The 18,768-nt window shown below is 37.8% G+C and overlaps 1 protein-coding gene and 1 pseudogene across 35 annotated transcripts in view; one reads left to right on the plus strand and one right to left on the minus strand.

The window, feature by feature from the left end:
• The window catches only part of DTNB (dystrobrevin beta), a 248,628-nt gene that overhangs the window by 136,752 nt on the left and 93,108 nt on the right, over positions 1-18,768 (plus strand). The gene's annotated exons all lie outside the window — the stretch shown is intronic.
• On the minus strand, positions 9,173-18,545 carry LOC309644123 (general transcription factor IIH subunit 3 pseudogene; annotated as a pseudogene). Its single transcript has one exon. The product of its transcript is annotated as a general transcription factor IIH subunit 3 pseudogene (transcript).

The raw sequence follows: 18,768 nt of genomic DNA on the forward strand, positions 1-18,768 counted from the left end.
CTCCCCCAAAACAAAACAAAAACTGATTGCAGACCACTGACACCTGCACTTCAGGAACAGCAATGTCAGCAGAACACAGAAGATACAGAGTTTTTTAGCAGAGAGACAAAAAAAAAAAAAAAATCTGCTAGTTCCATGAAAATCAACCAAGCAAAAGGTTAAGAAACAGACAGCTATTGAACCTGGTGCTTTGGTAACAAGGGTGACTTCTAAAGTAACTCTCCTAACAACACAGCCCTTTCTCCTTCTTCACTCAGCGGACGCGCGAGAGTGGCCAACATATTTTAAAAATCTTAGGTTTTACCATTAAATGCCTACAAGTAAAATTAAGACTCCGGTGGAAATTTGGCACAGGAATTGAGATTAAGTATATTTTAATGCTAATTGCTTACGTTTCATTGTTGGCATAGGGTAGAGATACTCAGATGCTCACAAATTTGAGATTCAAGTGTTGATATTTATTGAACACCCACAGTGTTCTGAGCCCTTTGTTAACCTCTTCCATGTATGTTATTTCATTTAACCCTCACAGCAACCTTTGTAGTATACATAGCATTAACCTGTTACATATCAGGGAACAGGATCGGGGAGGTTGCTTGACCTGCCCAAGATCACACAGCTACAAAGTGCTGGAGTTGGGACCAGAGTCTGGGACTCCTCACTCCATGCCAAACCTTCTTTCCTGGTTTCCTAACATGCTGACCCAGTAAGAAATTGTTATTGTAGAAACTTATGGTAATCAAACCGTTGTTGAACCCTGTGGTTAGGTTTAGAATCAAGGGCAAACATCGAATAGCTGTAACTGGGTTGGTTGAAAAATATAAGGGAGGCAGTGTGATGTGACAGAAGAAAAACTAGATTAAAAATCAAGAGACAACAGTTTACTTTTCTGTAAAATGGTGGTAATAAAACTCATCTTAATTATCTCAGGATATTGTTTAAGGATAATGTATCTGAAAGTGCTTCTAAGAGGTTAGGATGTTATAAATACTGTATTCTAAACTTTGAAAGTCTTTTCCTCAGAATAAAGTAAAGCATGTCATAAAAATGTACACTCTGCAAAGGCTGGGACTGTCTGACTTGTTTGTTCTTCACTGAGTTCTCAGTGCCTAAAATAGTGCCTGGGACATGGTAGGCATTTAAAATGTATTGAATTAATGAATGACACTAAACATGATTTATATAAACAGACATCTACCCCATCCCCCTTCTTCTGTTTGTTTGTTTTTCTTTCAGTAAATAATATAGGTCACATACCTACAGTACCTAAGGCTTCCACTAGATGTCAGGCATATTTCCTCGATTGGGCCATTGTATTTCTTTTCTGGTGAGCTGAGAATATTACGTAAACAATGATTTTCAAATAAACCTCAAAAAAACAAAACCAGTTTACTTATCATCAACACTGTAGCAAGTTTCCTTCTAAGTCTTTGAGAGAAATTAGTTGTTTCTTTTGGTCAAAACATTTTTGTGAAACTTCTGACCGTTGAAGAGTCTGATAAACTTTCTGCTAGCCTAATTCAAGCAGTTTGCTGGTGCTTAGGATCTAATTATCTAAGCACATAATTCTTTTTTTTTTTCTTAAATTTACTTTATTTTATTTTATTTTATTTTGGGCTGTGTTGGGTCTTCATTGCTGTGCGCGGGCTTTCTCTAATTGTGGCGAGCGGGGGCTACTCTTCGTTGCGGTGCACAGGCTTCTCATTGCGGTGGCTTCTCTTGTGGAGCGTGGGCTCTAGGCACGTGCGCTCAGTAGTTATGGCTCACGGGCTCTAGAGCGCAGGCTCAGTAGTTGTGGCGCACGGGCTTCGTTGCTCTGCGACATGTGGGATCTCCCCGGACCAGGGCTTGAACCCGTGTTCTCTGCATTGGCAGGCGGATTATTAACCACTGCGCCACCAGGGAGGCCCTAACCACATAATTCTTATATCAGATTTCTTTAATTAGCAATTCATCACCATTACATTTCAGTTTATGGTTTATTTATTTATTTCTGATGTCGGCTCAGTATATTTGTTCCTCTGAATTCCAGCAAGGAGGAGCATGACTGGTGTCCCCCTTGATGCACCACCTGTGACTGATCTGTTCTCTTAAACAGCGGTTACTGCAGCCCACAGGCTAAATCCAACCTGTCACCTGTTTTTGTCTGGCCCATGACCTGAGAATGATTTTTTTATATTTTTGAATGGTTGAAGAGGAATAAACAGGAGAATAATATTTTGTGAAAGTTTTATGAAATTCAGATTTCAGTGTCCACAAATGAACGTTTATTGGGACACAGCCATGCTAATTCCTTTACGTATTGTCTATGGCTGCTTTTGGGCTACAGTGGCAAAATTGAGTCTTTGTAACTGAAATTGTATGACCCTCAAAGCCTAAAATATTTATTATCTGGCTCTTCACAGAAAAGTTTGCCAATCCCTAGTCTTAAAAAAGGGTTGATTAAAACTGCAAATTTAGGGCACTTTGTGCTTCTTGGTATTCATTTTTCTGAATGCTCATCATATTCTTTGGTTTGATGGTCCAGGTTTTTTTTTTTTTTTCCCCACCCAAGCGTAAAGGTTAATTTGGTAACTTCTTCTGTTAAAACATTTGGATAAAATTTGTTACTTAGAAACCAGACTACCTTCTTCCTGTTTCTCACAGCATGTGCCTAATAAATGTGTAGAATGTTTGAACAGCTAAACTAACCAGTTTCCTCCACACCTTGTATCAAAACAGAATTAACCTAGACAATTAAAAAACTGTTAAATTATAATTAACAGTTAATTAACATTAACTTTAGTATGGCTCTTAATTGTCCTATTTTAACTACTCTTCTGTTTAATACTGACTTAGGCTATACATATGCACTACCTTGATTTAATCAACCCATATCTGTCCTCTTTGTTGTTTTTCTGTACCAAGACATAGTTTATTTTTTTTGTTTTTTGAACTTTAGACAACTATGCTTTAAACATCTGGTGCTTTCAGTGTTTGTGAACTTTTTAGCATAATGCAAAAATTCTGCCAGTTTTGTTCTTATTCATGATGACTTTAAGTAGAGCAGTAGGAATTCACCAGACCAGGAGTAATCTAAGACCATTTGTAACCCTATGAGAAAACAGGTCTAACTTCTTGTTTATGTTGTTTAGTTATTTAAGCACATATTTCTGACACTTCTTTTAAAATGATGGATGAATTTGGAATTTGAAATGACTTTTGTGACAAGGGTGCTTCTGGCTAATTGTCCTGTGCCAAACCAAATGCCTTATTGTTTGCAACTTTCTTTGTGAGCCAAATTTGTTTTTTTTCAATGAGAGTTATTAACTGCTTTTACTATATTCCAAAATAAATTGTTATAGAATTTATGATATTGATAAGTTGATCCGGATTGAAATCACTGTCTTCCACAAGTATTTACTGAATGTGACTTGTGAGTGGGGCTCTGTGGGTGCTGAGGAGAGTCTTATTTGAGGAAACCAGCAAGATGATACTTTTCTCTTAGATTCCTAGGTGAATCTGATGTTCTAGTCACTTGAAAGGAGTATCAGATTCATTCTGGTCTCCTGAGGCTGAACCTATTTGGAAGGTTATAATTTTGAGCTATTTCCAACAGGCAAGTCATACTTTGGCTCTTAGATCATAGCTCATCTGGTATTAATTCTGTCTTGCGTTTTGCCGTAATGATTTTGAAAAACCTAGGCATGGTGACACAGTCTGCTCACTAGTGGGCCATCAGATATCTAACATTTCAGGTTTATCTAATTTGACCTTTTGAGAAAAGAAAAGCTGCTTTTTATTCTATTTAGATAACCTAGAATGTGAAGGCTCTTATGGTTCTCAGGTCACAGCTTATCTGACACTAATTCTGTCTTGCATTTTGCTGGGATGATTTTGCAAACCTAGCAGCTGAAGAACACAAGATTCTCTTAGAGCCTTGAGCTTCGCTCAGTTCTGGTTTGGGTGTTGTCTGTTTGGCTCCATTTCAGGCTGAAGGTCCCAGATAATCATTCTCTTCTGGGCTTTGGGTAGCTGGCCCGGGAAGTGTATCTCTCCCAAGAAGAAGGAGGGAGCACAGAGAGCACTGGTACCAAGGGTCACGCATCATGTGAGATAGTCCTAGGAATAGGATAAGACTTTTGCCTGAACTTCTGTGTGTGTGTGTGTTTTGGGGACGGGAGAACTTGCATATACTCAGAAACCCACACATGTGAGTATATATGTGTGGTTCCTGTGTGTGTGTGTGATAGAGAGGGATGGTCATGTGAACAGCAAATGTGGTGATTGATTGTGATGCAGTAAGGAGAAATAGCATTATTTAATACAACCATACTCAAGGTTTAATCCTAGGAGGATAATTATAAGTGGTTGTGACTTTGATCTGCTCAGTTTCACCCACCCCTTGGGATTTTTCTCACTCTGTTTAGCACTGTACTGCCATAAAACAGTCTGCTTTTAAACTGTAAATCTAGCATTGCCCAAACACCATCCCTTGGTTTTCTTTCTTTTTTTTTTTAATTGTGGTAAAATACACATAACATAAAATTTACCATCTTAACTATTTTCAAGTGCACAGTTCAGTAGTGTTAAGTATATTTACATTGTTGTGAAACAGATCTCCAGAACTTTTTCAACTTGCAAATCGAAAACAATATATCCATTAAACATCAACTCCTCTTTACCAAGGTCCTCTGGTAACCACCATTCTACTTCCTCTTTCTATGAATTTGAGTACCTAAGATACCTCATGTAAGTAGAATCATATATTATTTGTCTTTATGTGACTGTCTTATTTCACATAGTATAATGTCCTCATGGTTCATCCATGTTCTAACATGTGTCAGGATTTCCTTCCTTTTTAAGGCTGAGTAATATTCCATTATATGTATATACCACATTTTGTTTGTCCATTCCTTTGCCAACAGACATTTGGGTTTCCACCTTTTGGCCATTCTGAATAATGCTATGAAGATGGGTGTACAAATATGTCTTTGAGACCCTGCTTTTAATTCTTTGGGTTATATTCCCAGAGGTTGGACTGCTAGATGATATGGTAGTTCTATTTTTAGTTCTTGAGGAACCTCCATACTGTTTTCCATAGTGGTTGCACCATTTTACAATCCCATGAACAAAGTATAAGGGTTCCAGTTTCTCCACATCCTTACCAACACTTGTAATGTTCTGTTTTGTTTTGTTTTGTTTTCAAGTTACCCTAATGGGTATGAGGTAATAGAACATTGTGGTTTTGATTTGTCTTTTTTTTTAAAACAGTTTTATTGAGGTATAATTTACACGTCATAAAATTCACCCACTGTTACAGTTAAATGAGTTATAGTAAATGTATGTAGTTTTGCACCCATCACCACCATCCAGTTTTAGAACTTTTTCATCATCCAAAAAAGTTCTCTTGTACCCATTTGTAGTCAATCCCAGCTCCCACCTATAGCCCCTGATATACATCCTGTTTCTGTAGTTTTGCCTTTTCTAGACATTTTATATGAACAGAATGATATGTAGTTTTTTGTTTCTGGCTTCTTTCACTTAACATAATATTTTTGAGGCTTATCCATGTTGTAGCAAGTATCAGTAGTTTATGCCTTTTCAATGCTGAAAATATCCCATTATATGAATACCACATTTTGTTTATCCCTTCACCTGTTGATGGACACTTGGCTCATTTACAGTTTTTGACTATTATGAATAATCCTGCTATGAACATCTTTGTCTTTGTGTGGACATATGTTTTCACATGTCTCTTGGGTAGATACCTAGGAGGAGAATTGCTGGGTCGTGCAGGGTAAGAGTATATTTAACATTTTAAGAAACTGCTGAACTGTTTTTTGAAAGTGACTGTACCTGTTACAGTCCCACCAGCAATACATGAGAGCTCCAGTTTCTCCACATTCTCACCAGTGCACTGGGTATATTGTCAATCTTTTGTATTTATAGCCATCCTAGCTAGTGAGTAGTGGTACCTTATTGTAGTTTTAATTTGCATTTCCCCAATGACTAATGATGTTGAGCACCTTTTCATGTACTAATAAACCATTCATATATCTTCTTTCTATAATTGTCTATTTATATCTTTCACCGTTTTAGGGTAGTTTTAGATTTAGAGAAATGTAGCTAAGATAGGACAGAGAGTTCCCGTATACCCTGCACTCTGTTCCCCTGTTGTTAACATTTTACAAATGAACCAATATTGATATTGTTATTAACTGAACTCCATGCTTTATTGAGATTTCATTAGTTTGTTTCCTAATGTCCTTTTTCTTTTCCAGGTTCCTGTCCAGGGTACCATTATGTTTATTCGTCACGTCTCCTTAGGCTCCTCTGGCCTGTGACAATTTCTCTCGCCCATTTTATACCTGGTTGGTTTGTCGTCTGCTTACTGAGTTTTAAGAGTTCTTTATATATTCTGGACACAAGTTCTCTGTCAGATATATGATCTACAGATAACTTTTTCCAGTCTGTGTCTTATCTTTTCATTTTCTTAATGATCTTTTGAAGAGAAGAGCTCTTAATTTTGAGGACGGCCACTTTATCAATTTTTTTCTTTTATGGATTGTGCTTTTCATGTCATATCTAAGAAACTTTTGCCTAACCCAGGATCACAGTGATTTTCTCCTGTGTTTTCATCTAGAAGTTTTATAGTTTTAACCGTACGTTTCAGTCTGTAATCCATTTTTGTGTTAATTTTGAACTAATTTTTGTGTATGGTTTAAGGTAAGGGTCTAAGTCTCTTTTTTTGCATGTGGACTTAATTATCATATAATTCATGTGGCTCATTCCCTTACTTCATTCAGATCTCTCCTTAAATGTTAGCTTCTCAGAGAGCCTCATCTTAACTGTCTTACCTAAAATAGCACCATCGTCAGTATCCCATTGCCTTGTTTTAATTTCTTCGTGGCACTGATATATGACATTACTTTATACGTTTTTGTATTTCTTTATAATCTATACTCCACTAGATTGTAAGCCCTTTGAAGACAAAAACTTTATTTTGTTTCCTGCTGTATCTCCAGGGTATAGAATGGACCTGGCAAATAGTAGACCTTAAATAAATATTTGTGGAATGAATAAATGCATGTGTATATGCTCACGACTTACTAATAGCAGTGATCTTCATGAAGTATTCAGGCTATACAAGAAATTATATCAGTATGTGAGGATGAGGCAGGTCTTTTTCTTGTGTTTTTAAAGAGCTAGAGCTAATAATATCAACATTTTGGGGTTGGAAGCCATGATCCTGCCATTCATTATGATTACTAAAAAATCCTTGAAAAATAATCATTAATATTGGAGAAATCTGCTTTTCTTTGAGCTTTATTTCTCCCCTAGCTAAACCTAGGGTATACTTATAACATAATTTCTTGCAGATATTGAGCCTCAGAAGTTTATTTCATTGAGTTAAATTTCTTAATAGAATGTATATGCTGTGATCTGGTTGCAATTCAGGGTAATTTGAATATTTCTTAGCACCTTTACAGGTCTTGCCCACTTTTGACTACTGCCTAAGTTTAACACCTACTAAATTAGCCTTTTTCATTCTTGTTAAACCTCAACTCTGTGTACAGAGTTGACAAATCAATCTTCTTGAATCACTGCCTTTGTCATATTACTTCCCTATTTAAAAATCTACAAAGCTCCACTGACTATAGAATTAAGGAGGCACTCCTCAAGCTGGAATTCAAGGCCCTCTGTAATCAGGACCCACCTTACTTTTTTAATCTTATCTTCTACTGCTAAATTATGCAGGACAAAGCCTCACTTTGGCCAGACCTGCCTCCTTCCTACCCTTTAAAAAATTTTATCTCTTCCCATACCTCTGAGCTGGCTCATGATGTCCTAGCCCAAATACCCCCTTTTCCTGAATGCCCTTCTTGTCTCTTCCAGACTTTCCATGCTTTATATGTCCATGAGCCGAGCTTAGATTCTGCTGCATTCATGAAACCTTTGAACCCTAGAGGCAGCTAACTCATATGAATCTCTTCTTTCCTTACCTAGATTCTTTTAGCTCTTGTTTTATTAGTCATTTGGGCACCCAATAAAGTGTTCTCTCCTTCTTTAAGGATTTCTTGAGTATATTTTGGACCTGGATTTCTTGAAGACTGTAAGCACCTCCTTTGCACCATCAACTTCTTAAGGTCTGGGATTGCATATCCTTAGTAACTGGCACACTCCAGTGTTGGTGGAACTAAACTCTACTAATTTGTTGTGCTTCTGGAGTATGGAGCCCAGTTGTAAATTCTAGTTAAATGAGGTTAAATTTGTCAAGTTTCTTGTCCTTCTCTTCAAGGTCACACTATAGGACTTTACTACTTGTTTATTTGATATGACTTTGATATGCCCTTACTGAAGCTTTGGAAGGCAATTAAAGAAAGGTTACTCAGATTGTAAAAATCTGTTATTTTTTATTAGATTTTGGAGAGAGGTTCTTATTTTACTACTTGAAATAATTCTAGAGATCACGATAAGGTTAAAGTAAGGCATCTTCTCCTTTGGTAAAAGGACCGTTCTCTTTTGTCTCACTTATTTTTTCCCTATTGGGTAATTTAATGGGATCATTTTAAGAGTAAAATTGGATACATGGACTCCAAGCATGAATTTAAGAAAATATTCTGTTAATTCATATTGAATAATCTTCCTCGTTGGTTTCTCGCTTTTTTAGTAGAATTCTTTTCGGAATTTAAGTGACTTCTTTATTCTCCTTAGCCATTTCTTCCAAGCTGTCACCACCTCATGTTTAATTCTGTATAAGCCCAGCTGTTATTTTTCACTCATTTCCTGTGTCCAGTTTATTACAAGAAAAACATTCTTGTTAAGAGCTTCTCCATAGAGTTTCTTGAGATGAATATTTAACATCTTCAGTTCGAGAAATTGATTAAACTGCCATTTATGTTATCTGTCTGAGCTCAGCCTTTAAATCTAGACCTGGTATAATATGTAGGGATAAAAATCTTGCTGACAGATTGGATGTGGAGTATGAGAGGAAGGGAGATGTCACTTTGACCTGAACAATTGGAGAGATAGAGATGGGGATACCTATAGGTGAACAAGTTTGTCTAGAATGAGAACTCCATTTGGACATGTTGAGGTTTTTTTGATACCCAAATAGAGATGTCAAATAAGCAGTTTATATAAGTCTTGAGGGCATTCATGGGTTTTTTTCCCTTCCTTCCTTCCTTCCTTCCTTCCTTCCTTCCTTCCTTCCTTCCTTCCTTCCTTCCTTCCTTCCAACATGTAAGGATCAAACCCTGTTACTATTTTCTTACTTCTTTAGATGATTATTCATTTAATTGATTTTTTTAAATTCTTTTTTTCTAATATGCAGAGTTAAGGTGATTTTTAAAATCTCCAAACACATGAGACTTTGGAGGGTATTTTTTGATGCTTTCTGATATTATCGACTTTTGGTAGGAGGTGGTATTCTGTATGATGTTGATTCTTTGGTAGAGTTGAGATTTCTTTTAGGGTTAAGTATCTGAACAATTTTTCTAAACATCCTCTGTATGCTTAAAAATGTTCTCAGATCAGCTTTTTTTTTTTTTTAATTTATTTATTTTTGGCTGCATTGGACCTTCGTTGCTGCACGCAGGCTTTCTCTACTTGCGGCGAGTGGGGGCTACTCTCCATTGCAGTGTGCAGGCTTCTCATTGTGGTGGCTTCTCTTGTTGCGAAGCACGGGCTCTAGGTGGGCGGGCTTCAGTAGTTGTGGCGCACGGGCTCAGTAGTTGTGGCTCGCAGGCTCTGGAGCGCAGGCTCAGTAGTTGTGGCGCACGGGCTCAGTTGCTCCGCGGCATCTGGGATCTTCCTGGACCAGGGCTCGAACCCATGTCCCCCACACTGGCAGGCGGATTCTTGACCACTGCACCATCAGGGAAGCCCTCAGATTAGTAGTGAGTGCAGTGTTCTCCCATATTCTCATTAGATAAAGCTTATTAATTATGTGTGTAGAAAAGATTGTTTAATTTTAAAAATAAAAATGCATTAAGTGATTATAGATGAAAATGCCAACTGGCTTAATATTATGGGAGAAGCTTGTGGTACATTTTCCACTGAGAACATTAGATACAGAGGAGTTATTTCTAAACAATTTGGGCAGAAATGACCATGATGTACTCTGGAGAATTGTGTGATGACTCAGAGAACCTTTAGTGATGACGAAGACACTGATGTCAGAGATGCATTTAAAGAGTTTGGATGAAATTGAGTCATCAAAGTGAAACGGAGTTATATTTCTAATTTATTGTGATCTTAAATGTTATAAGTAGCAGTGGAAGGAAGGAGAGTAATAGGAAAGTAGGAGAAGTATAAGTGGCAGCAAGCTTTTGATATTTTTCTTTTTTAAAAACAGGGAAAGCAGTCTCATATATAACTTGATCTTTCCCAAGGAAAGATCTCCAAAACTAACTTGAACATGTAAACCTTTAAATGGATCAAGTCAAATGTTTTGTTGCTCTGGGTGCACTGCAGTAAGTTATGAATGAAAAAGCACTGGTGGATCCAAAAGCTTAACATCTTTGAAATGAAAAATAGACCCCTCCTAACACAGCATCAAAGTCACTTTCAGCATTCTGTCTACAGCAACATCCTTTAGCTTCCTGTGACTGTGTCCATTTGTCATTTCCCCAACCTTTATATGGGGACAGAGGAGAAATAGTGAAGACCTTGAGTGAAGAAGCCGTAAGAGTACCATTATCAGCTGTACTTCTACTCTGGGAATTCCAACAAACCATGCAAACAGAGGTGTGGGGTGTGAAGTAGAGTTCATGGCGCTGACAGGGGCACCAGTTAGAGAGCTACTTAAAAAGACTTCATGAACTGTTGTTTAATCCTTACACAGTGTTTAGACTTAGAAACTCTTTCAAAGACAATAATTTCAGATATTAATTAGGGATTTCTGTGTAACTGCAGAGAGTGATGAATAATTTATGAATATCCCTGAACCTTCTAACATAAAGCAAACTAGTCTGCTTTGCAATAGGTTTGTAGTAAGTTTGAAATCAGGAAGTATGTATCCTGCAACTTTTGTTCTTTTGGGAGATTATTTTGGCTGTTCTATCTTTCTTGTATTTCTATATGAACTTAGGATCACCTTGTCCATTTCTACAAAAAAGGCAGCTGTGGTTTTGATAGGGATTGAGCTGAATCTGTAAATCAATTTGGGGAATATTACTGTTTTCACAATGTTAAGTCTTCCAATCCATGAACATGGAGTGTTTTTCCATTTATTTAGATCTTCTTTAATTTCTTTTTTTTTTTAAATAAATTTATTTATTTTATTTTTGGCTGCATTGGGTCTTCATTGCTGCGCTTGGGCTTTCTCTAGTTGCGGCGAGCGGGGGCTGCTCTTCGTTGTGGTGAGCGGGCTTCTCATAGCAGTGGCTTCTCTTGTTGCAGAGCACAGGCTCTAGGTGGGCAGGCTTCAGTAGTCGTGGCGTGCGGGCTCAGTAGTTGTGGCATGCGGGCTCTAGAGCGCAGGCTCAGTAGTTGTGGTGCACAGGCTTAGTTGCTCTGCGGCATGTGGGATCTTCCTGGACCAGGGCTCGAACCCGTGTCCCCTGCATTGGCAGGCGGGTTCTTAACTACTGAGCCACCAGGGAAGCCCAAGATCTTCTTTAATTTCTTTCAATGATGTTTTGTGGTTTTCAGTGTACAGGTGTTGCATTTCTTTTTTTTTTTTTTTTTTGAAAATTTAAATTATTTTATTATAAACATTTATACAAAATAAACCACAAACACAGCTGTTAAAAATAAAATTTAAACAGAATTAGGCCAGTTCATAAAACATGTCAAATGAAAAAGTAATAACAAAAACCTTATCAGCTTGTTTGAAATTATTCATCTTTAGATATATGGTGCTTTGTTTCCTAGACTTAAAATAGAGATCTCCATTACACATAGTTAGGCTGTGAAATATTAAATATTATTTTTAAAAGACAAACAGATTCTTAAAGATTAGCAAATACTTGCAAAGTGATCACCAAAATCTTTGTGTATTTGTTAACAAAATTGTAAATCCAGAATATAAAATCTACTTGAAATAATCCAACCAAACACCAAATTGCTTAAGTGAGACTCAGTTTCTGAGATGGTATCAAGAGAAAATTAAAATCTTATTTATATACAAGGTTGTATACACAAATAGGTCTTTGTCAATTTCCTTTTTAAAAACAAATTAAATTGGCCACCCTTCCTAAAAATGCTTCCTACGCTCTGCTGGAATTTAAAAGGACTTTTAATAACTTCAAGGTTACAAAGAAAAATAAGTTCTTTATTGTTGCAAATAATTTTTCTTTTGAACTGATAGAATTTTTCAGTATTAATTCCAAAGCTTCTAGAGAACAGTTCTCCAGTATTAATGCTTTTCCCCTCCTCATTAAAAAAGGGATGAATTCTATGTGGGGCAACGCTTCATTGTACAGAATCCATTCTCCCCAAGAAATTCCCCCTCAGAACCCAGACACTGGCTTTCACAAATAAGCTCTTCACACAACTGTTCTTAAAGAAGAAGTTCCCACCAGACTACTGCACTCACTCTCCTTACTCATTTAAAATCAGATTTTAGAGATATTCAGTGACAAACTATCATTTGGATAACTCTGTCCAAACATGTACTAATGTCAGACAAAAGAATAAGTATCTGCTAATATCTGGAGCTAAATCTCAATCTAGAAAACAGGGATTTTATTTAAGTGACTACTGTCGAAGTTAAGTGTTGACTCAAGTAACATGTTCTATCTTGATTAATGCCATTACTCCATAAATAGTCACTTTTTCTAAAACTGTGTTCAAATTTCACGTCATACATTTCACAGTAAGAACCTAGACTTGGTAGGTTCTGACGCTTATAATCAGTCAGGACAGACTGGCTTTGACAAACGATCACCTCATTTTAAAAAAAAAAAATCACAAATTTGTGCTTTCTTCCTCCATTTCTGGACAAAAACCAGTCAGAAAAAATTTTAGGGTATATTGCATAGAATGACTCCCTCAAATAAATCAGCCCCCAAGAAGCATAGGATGAGGATGATGTTTTAGTATATTTCCTGTAAGAAAGTTCATTAAAATTTATCTTACACATATCTCTATTTTTTTCAGAGCCTTCCTAACAAAGATTCTGTTGTATAATTTCTATTAATAGCTCTAAGTGATGGGGAAACAATTTCTACTGTCATGCGGACATTTTCAGTTTCTTTTTCTTGGCCTTCAGTACGGGAGGGAGAGAAATCTTAAAGGCTGTCTGGCATGTAGTGCAGATAGGGCTGAAGTTGCAGAATATTGACAAGCACACAGAACACACGTAGGCGATTTCAATGAGATTTCGATGGCAGAAGCAAGCAGCCCGGTAGTCAGTGTGAACTGGGGGTGGGAGGGTTAACTGAGACCTCTGATCTTGATCAGGAAGAAAAACCCACAGTAAATACTGCAGAAGGGAGGGTATCTGAGGCACCTTCAAGTACAGTCCCCCTGTGATGTCACAAGCCTGTTGGAGGAGTCCTGAATCGGAGTCTAATACACAGGCATCAATCAAAATATTCTGCTTCTGTGCTGCAAAGATGACATTCATGAAGTTCATATACTGCAACATGCTGTCTTCTGCAGCCTTAATCACCAATATCCCTGATTTCATTTCCTGATTATCTTTAACATCCTTGTTCATTCTATGAATGTAGCAAAGAGCTTTGGCGAGGGATCCTGCCAGCATAGTTTCTGTATGTTGACCTTCTATGTCACTCTTGGTCATTAGATCTTTGATCTCTTCAACAATAACTTCATTTGCTGCTGTTAACAACTCGTATTTTCCATCTTTACTTCCTGAGGGAGTAAATTCAGAAGAAGGGTTGCCAGGGTCTCCAAAGAAGTCTCCGAGTCTGCCATTCTTTCCAGGATATAAGAATCGACTTTCTTGAATGTGACTTGCTATCACAGCAAGTTTGTTGGAACGATTCATGAATAAATGAGAATTTCCTAACACCATCACTGCATCTATGCATTTTGGTAAAGTAAACTCAGATTCCTTTAATGCTTGCTTTCCCCACCAAATTGGGTTGGTATCAACTATGATAACCAGAAGATTCAATTCATCTTCGTCTGAGACCATAGCTGCCCGTGTCCCTCAGCGAACAGCCACTTGCAGTCAAGCGGGCCTCCGGGATACGGCGCCGCATTTCTTTGATTAAAGTTATTCCTAAGAATTTTATTCTTTTTGATGCTGTTATAAATGAAATTGTTTTCTTAATTTCATTTTCAGATTGTTCATTGCTAGTATATAGAAATGCAACTGATTTTGTACATTGACCTTGCAGTTGTTTATTAGCTCTAACAGTTGTTTTTTGGGGGGTGAGGGGTAGATTCTTTAGGGTTTTCTATATATGAGATCATTTCATCTGCAAATAGAGACAGTTTTACTTCTTCCTTTACAGTTTAGATATCTTTCATTTCTTTTTCTTGCCTAATTGTTGTGGTATACCCTCACTGTTGAATGATAATTTGTCTGGGTTTAAAATCTAGCCAAAAGATGTTTTTCCTTCATTCTTTGAAGATATTCCTCTATTATCTTGTAACCAGTCTTGATAACAATCTGATTCCCCTTCCTTTTTGTTGACCCTCTCATATTTCACTAGTAACTTTTATGGTTTTCTTTATAACATTGGTAATCTGAAGTTTTACTATAATTTGTCTGGATACAAACTTTTTTTAAAAGTTTATTTAATTTGTTTTACTACTCAGAGAATTCTTACTCTCTAAAGGCTCATGTCTTTCATCAATTCTGAAAAATTCTTATCCATTTTCTATGTTAGATACTATTGCCTCTCCTTCATTGCCTCTGGTCTCCCTGGAACTCTGAGTTATAGACTTTAAAACTGGATTTAGCTCTCATGTTTCTTAACTTAAAAAAAAAAGTACCATCAGCCTTTAGCTGTATTCAGGCTTGTATATTCAGCCTATCTGTGGAGGTTTTAAAAAATCTCAGTAGGGACTTCCCTGGTGGCGCAGTGGTTAAGAATCCGCCTGCCGATGCAGGGGACACAGGTTCAAGCCCTGGTCTGGGAAGATCCCACATGCCACGGAGCAACTAAGCCCATGTGCCGTAACTACTGAGCCTGCGCTCTAGAGCCTGTGAGCCACAACTATTCAGCCCACGCGCCTAGAGCCCGTGCTCCATGACAAGAAAAGCCACTGCAATGAGAAGCCCTTGCACCACAACGAAGAGTAGCCCCTGCTCACCGCAACTAGAGAAAACCCATGCGCAGCAACGAAGACCAACGCAGCCAAAAATAAATTAATTAATTAAAAATAAATAAATAAATAAATAAATAAAATAATAAAAATCTCAATAATTATGGTTTTCATCTAAAAAATTTCTAATTGGTTCTTTTTCTGAACATTTAATGAATGCTATTCTATCCTTTAGGTGCCTGAGGGTATTAAGTATACTCATTTTAAAGACCTTTTTAGATGCTCTGTTTTCTCTGGGATTTTTTTTGGCGGGGGAGGTGGGATTTGGTTAAGTTCTTCCAACCTCCTCAAAGTTGGCCTGCAATCCTGTGTGTAGCTGATGGCAGCTCAGCACAGCCCTTGCTCACCACGATGGCTTCTTGTTTATTTTCTTCCTTGGGGGATACTTCTTCATTTTTTTAGGCTTAAAGAAAGTTTCCCTTTTTTTTTTTTAAATTGGATTCTAGCTATGCATGCATCAATTAATTTTTATATCTTTAAATCATTTTTCTTTGGTACAGGAGGGTGAGCTCTCAGCATGTGCTCAGTCTGCCAGTTTGAACCAGAAATCCCTACAGTATACCTTCAGCTGGTTTATAATTCACTGTCATAGCACTGTCTCCAAAGGTCTCTGTATGGCCTTTTTAGCAGAGACTTTGATACACATTTAATGAGTGGCGTGTGGTTCTTTATTCCCCTGGCAAACTCCCTAATGTATTAGGGCATTTAAAATTACTTTTAGATTCTTTTGGCCCAGAAATTAAATACCAAGCCTGATTTAACAGGCAGAGTTGACCTGATGCATTTAGTACATATGAGAAATACTCCTGTTTTCCTGTGTCCAGGTAAACTCCTGAGAACATTATTTAATCATCATTACTCCTCCCACTCAAGAATTTTTACCATCCCAAACGGCCTGTTAGCTATCCTTCTTTGACTTCCTTATCAGGACATCTCTTCCATGAGCCCTTCACCAATTTGCACTTTTTGGTTTAGCTAAAACATTGTTTCATGTAGAGTGGAGTGGAAAGTAGAATCATAAAATTTCATTATTGAAAAATATTTGTTGCGCACCCACTATGTGTCCTGTCAGTCGCAGTGTTAGGTAAGCAGTGTGAACACGGTGGTGGAATAAACCCTATGGGCCCTGCTCTCATGAAGCTTACAGCCTCCTGAGTGAGGCCAGTCAAAAAGTAAATGCTAATTATATGTAATTGCAAACTGTGACGAGGACTATACAAGAAAAGAAAGGGATACTATGAGTGAGTACAGCAGAGACTTCTATTTTAAATTTTGTAGTAAGGAAAGGGGTTTTCAAACTTTTTAAAACAGCGGTGGAACATTTTGTTTATATGAACTCTTACATGGAATAGAAGTGGAGCTGCTTTATTGAAATGAGGTTGGGACCTAATCCCCTTGCTCTCCTCATTGGGTACTGAAGCACCTTGTGGAATCTTTTGATGCCCAGGGAATACATGTGAAAACCACGGTTCTAGAACCAGCCCCAGACCAGTTAGCTGAGGCACAAAGGGCTGTATTGTCCAGAGTCATATGGGTGACTTCATCTGCTTAGTACCAGAATTGGAAGGTGAACCCAATTCTCCCACACTTGTGTTCTTTCCACTCTCCACTGCCTCTCCTTCCCCTTTGATGCATTTTTATTATAAAATGAAGGCATTTCAATCTCTGGTATTCTGTAGTTCTTTTTTTTTTTTTTCCCCTGAAATTAATTTCACCCGTTGTTGTTCACATTGCACTTCTTATTCTGTGCTCTCATCCCTCTTGTATATCCTTACAGTTTGTAGCCTTGAACGATGTTATCCCACCACTATTTTGTTTTTATTATATTTCTGCTATGTCATATGAATCTACCCTTTTATTTTCTGCTAAGCATTCAAACACATGCATTCATTTCATTCTGTAGAATTTTATTATTGATATCAAAGTGTTTATGTTAACTAGCTAGTGGTCTGATTTGTTGGGTTGCCTTTTCTTGCCTCTTCATTTATCTCAAATGATAAGAGTTCTTTCCCAGTCCTAACAACACTTAGGTTGTTAGTCTGGCTTCCATATTGACTTACTCTGTTTTTAGTGTAAATAGTTGTGTATCTTTTACCATTTTGTCTTACTTTTGCTTTACTGTGGCAGAAAAGTTCAGGGCCTGCGTTTGAATGGAGTAGCATATTTGCCCAGAACACTTAGGAAGTGTAAAGAAGTTGTGAAAATTAAGGTGGACTAGGAGACCTGGGCTGTAGTGTCTGGGTAGTGACTGTGGAGAGAAAGATGTTTGTCCTGACTTGGGAGATTAGTAGAGAATTGATGATGAGGGGCAGAATGGTAGCATGAGGCCTGTGCTTAGGAAAGTAATTTTAACCATAAGAAATCAGATGAGCAATAGCTTAAAGGTTCTCTGGACACCAGTGGACTAATAGAAAACCTTTACGGTATTTAAGTTACACTAACCAAATGCATTCTGAAAGGTGATGATGCCAGTGGAGACGGTGGAGACCAGGAGCAGATAGATTTAAGAGCTCTCGAGCAGATGAAATAGAAAAGAGGCCACAGGATGACTCTGAGTGTCAGGGACATTCTCGTCAGGTGATTGTCCTGCTAGAGGTGTCCCTGAAAGCCCACTTACTCAACAGCTCACACTGTATAGCCCTTCTCTTTCAGCTGCCCTCTGATGATATGCCTTTATGGAGTAAGGAGCTCTTTGCATCTAAGGTAGATGCAAAGGTAGGTAAGGTAGGTAGGTAGACACCATGGTTCTATTTTTTTCATTCTGCTTGTGTTTCCATTAACTCCTCTTCAACAAAACAAAACAGAAAAGTCAAGGCTTGCTAGTTCTTCCTAGCTCCCAATTGCTACCTACCTGCATGGCTTGGCAGAGTTCTGCCAGCCGCTTTCTTATCAAGAGGTTGGCAATTAGGAGAGGCCCTAAGAAAAGAGGTAGGGGGTGCTCCTTAGTACCCCCATCAGAATGGAATTGCAGACTGTGTTAATTAGGTCGCTGATTTGCAGCAGAACTTGGATCCCGTCGCAGGAGGGTGTGTTTCACGTTTAAGCTTCTAAGGATTGGTGCCTACTCTGTGTGCTGCGTCTGCCTTCCTGTCATTGGCTGCATTTGACTGCTTGATGGACTCGCTGACGGAGTGCAGAAGTGTGCTTGCTTCTAATGAATTGTTCTCTTGTACCTGCTTTTTCCCAAAATGCTCTGTGGGATATACTACCTTGTAGAGAAGATTCTTCATCATGTGATTGTTCTGTTTCCTTAGAGACAACAGCAGTGTAATAATGCATTAGATGCCAGATCCATAGAGAAAGAAGAAGCGTTTGCTACAGAATGTAAAGGTTTGATAGCTTTTCCTTGCTTTTATGTTTTTGCTGCTTGAGCTGCTGGGCTGATGATGATTGTGTTTATTTTTGACAGGATGCTAGAGCCTCTGGAACTTCCCATCCAGTTATTATAAAGAAGGGAAGTCTATTGTATCTTTTCTTGGTTAATTGGTTAATTTTAAAAATACACAAGAGTCAGCTTGTCTCCTATAATATGTTTGTTTC

Source organism: Balaenoptera physalus (assembly GCF_965194825.1).
Source record: "Balaenoptera physalus genome assembly, chromosome: 15".
Taxonomy (NCBI): Eukaryota; Metazoa; Chordata; class Mammalia; order Artiodactyla; family Balaenopteridae; genus Balaenoptera; species Balaenoptera physalus.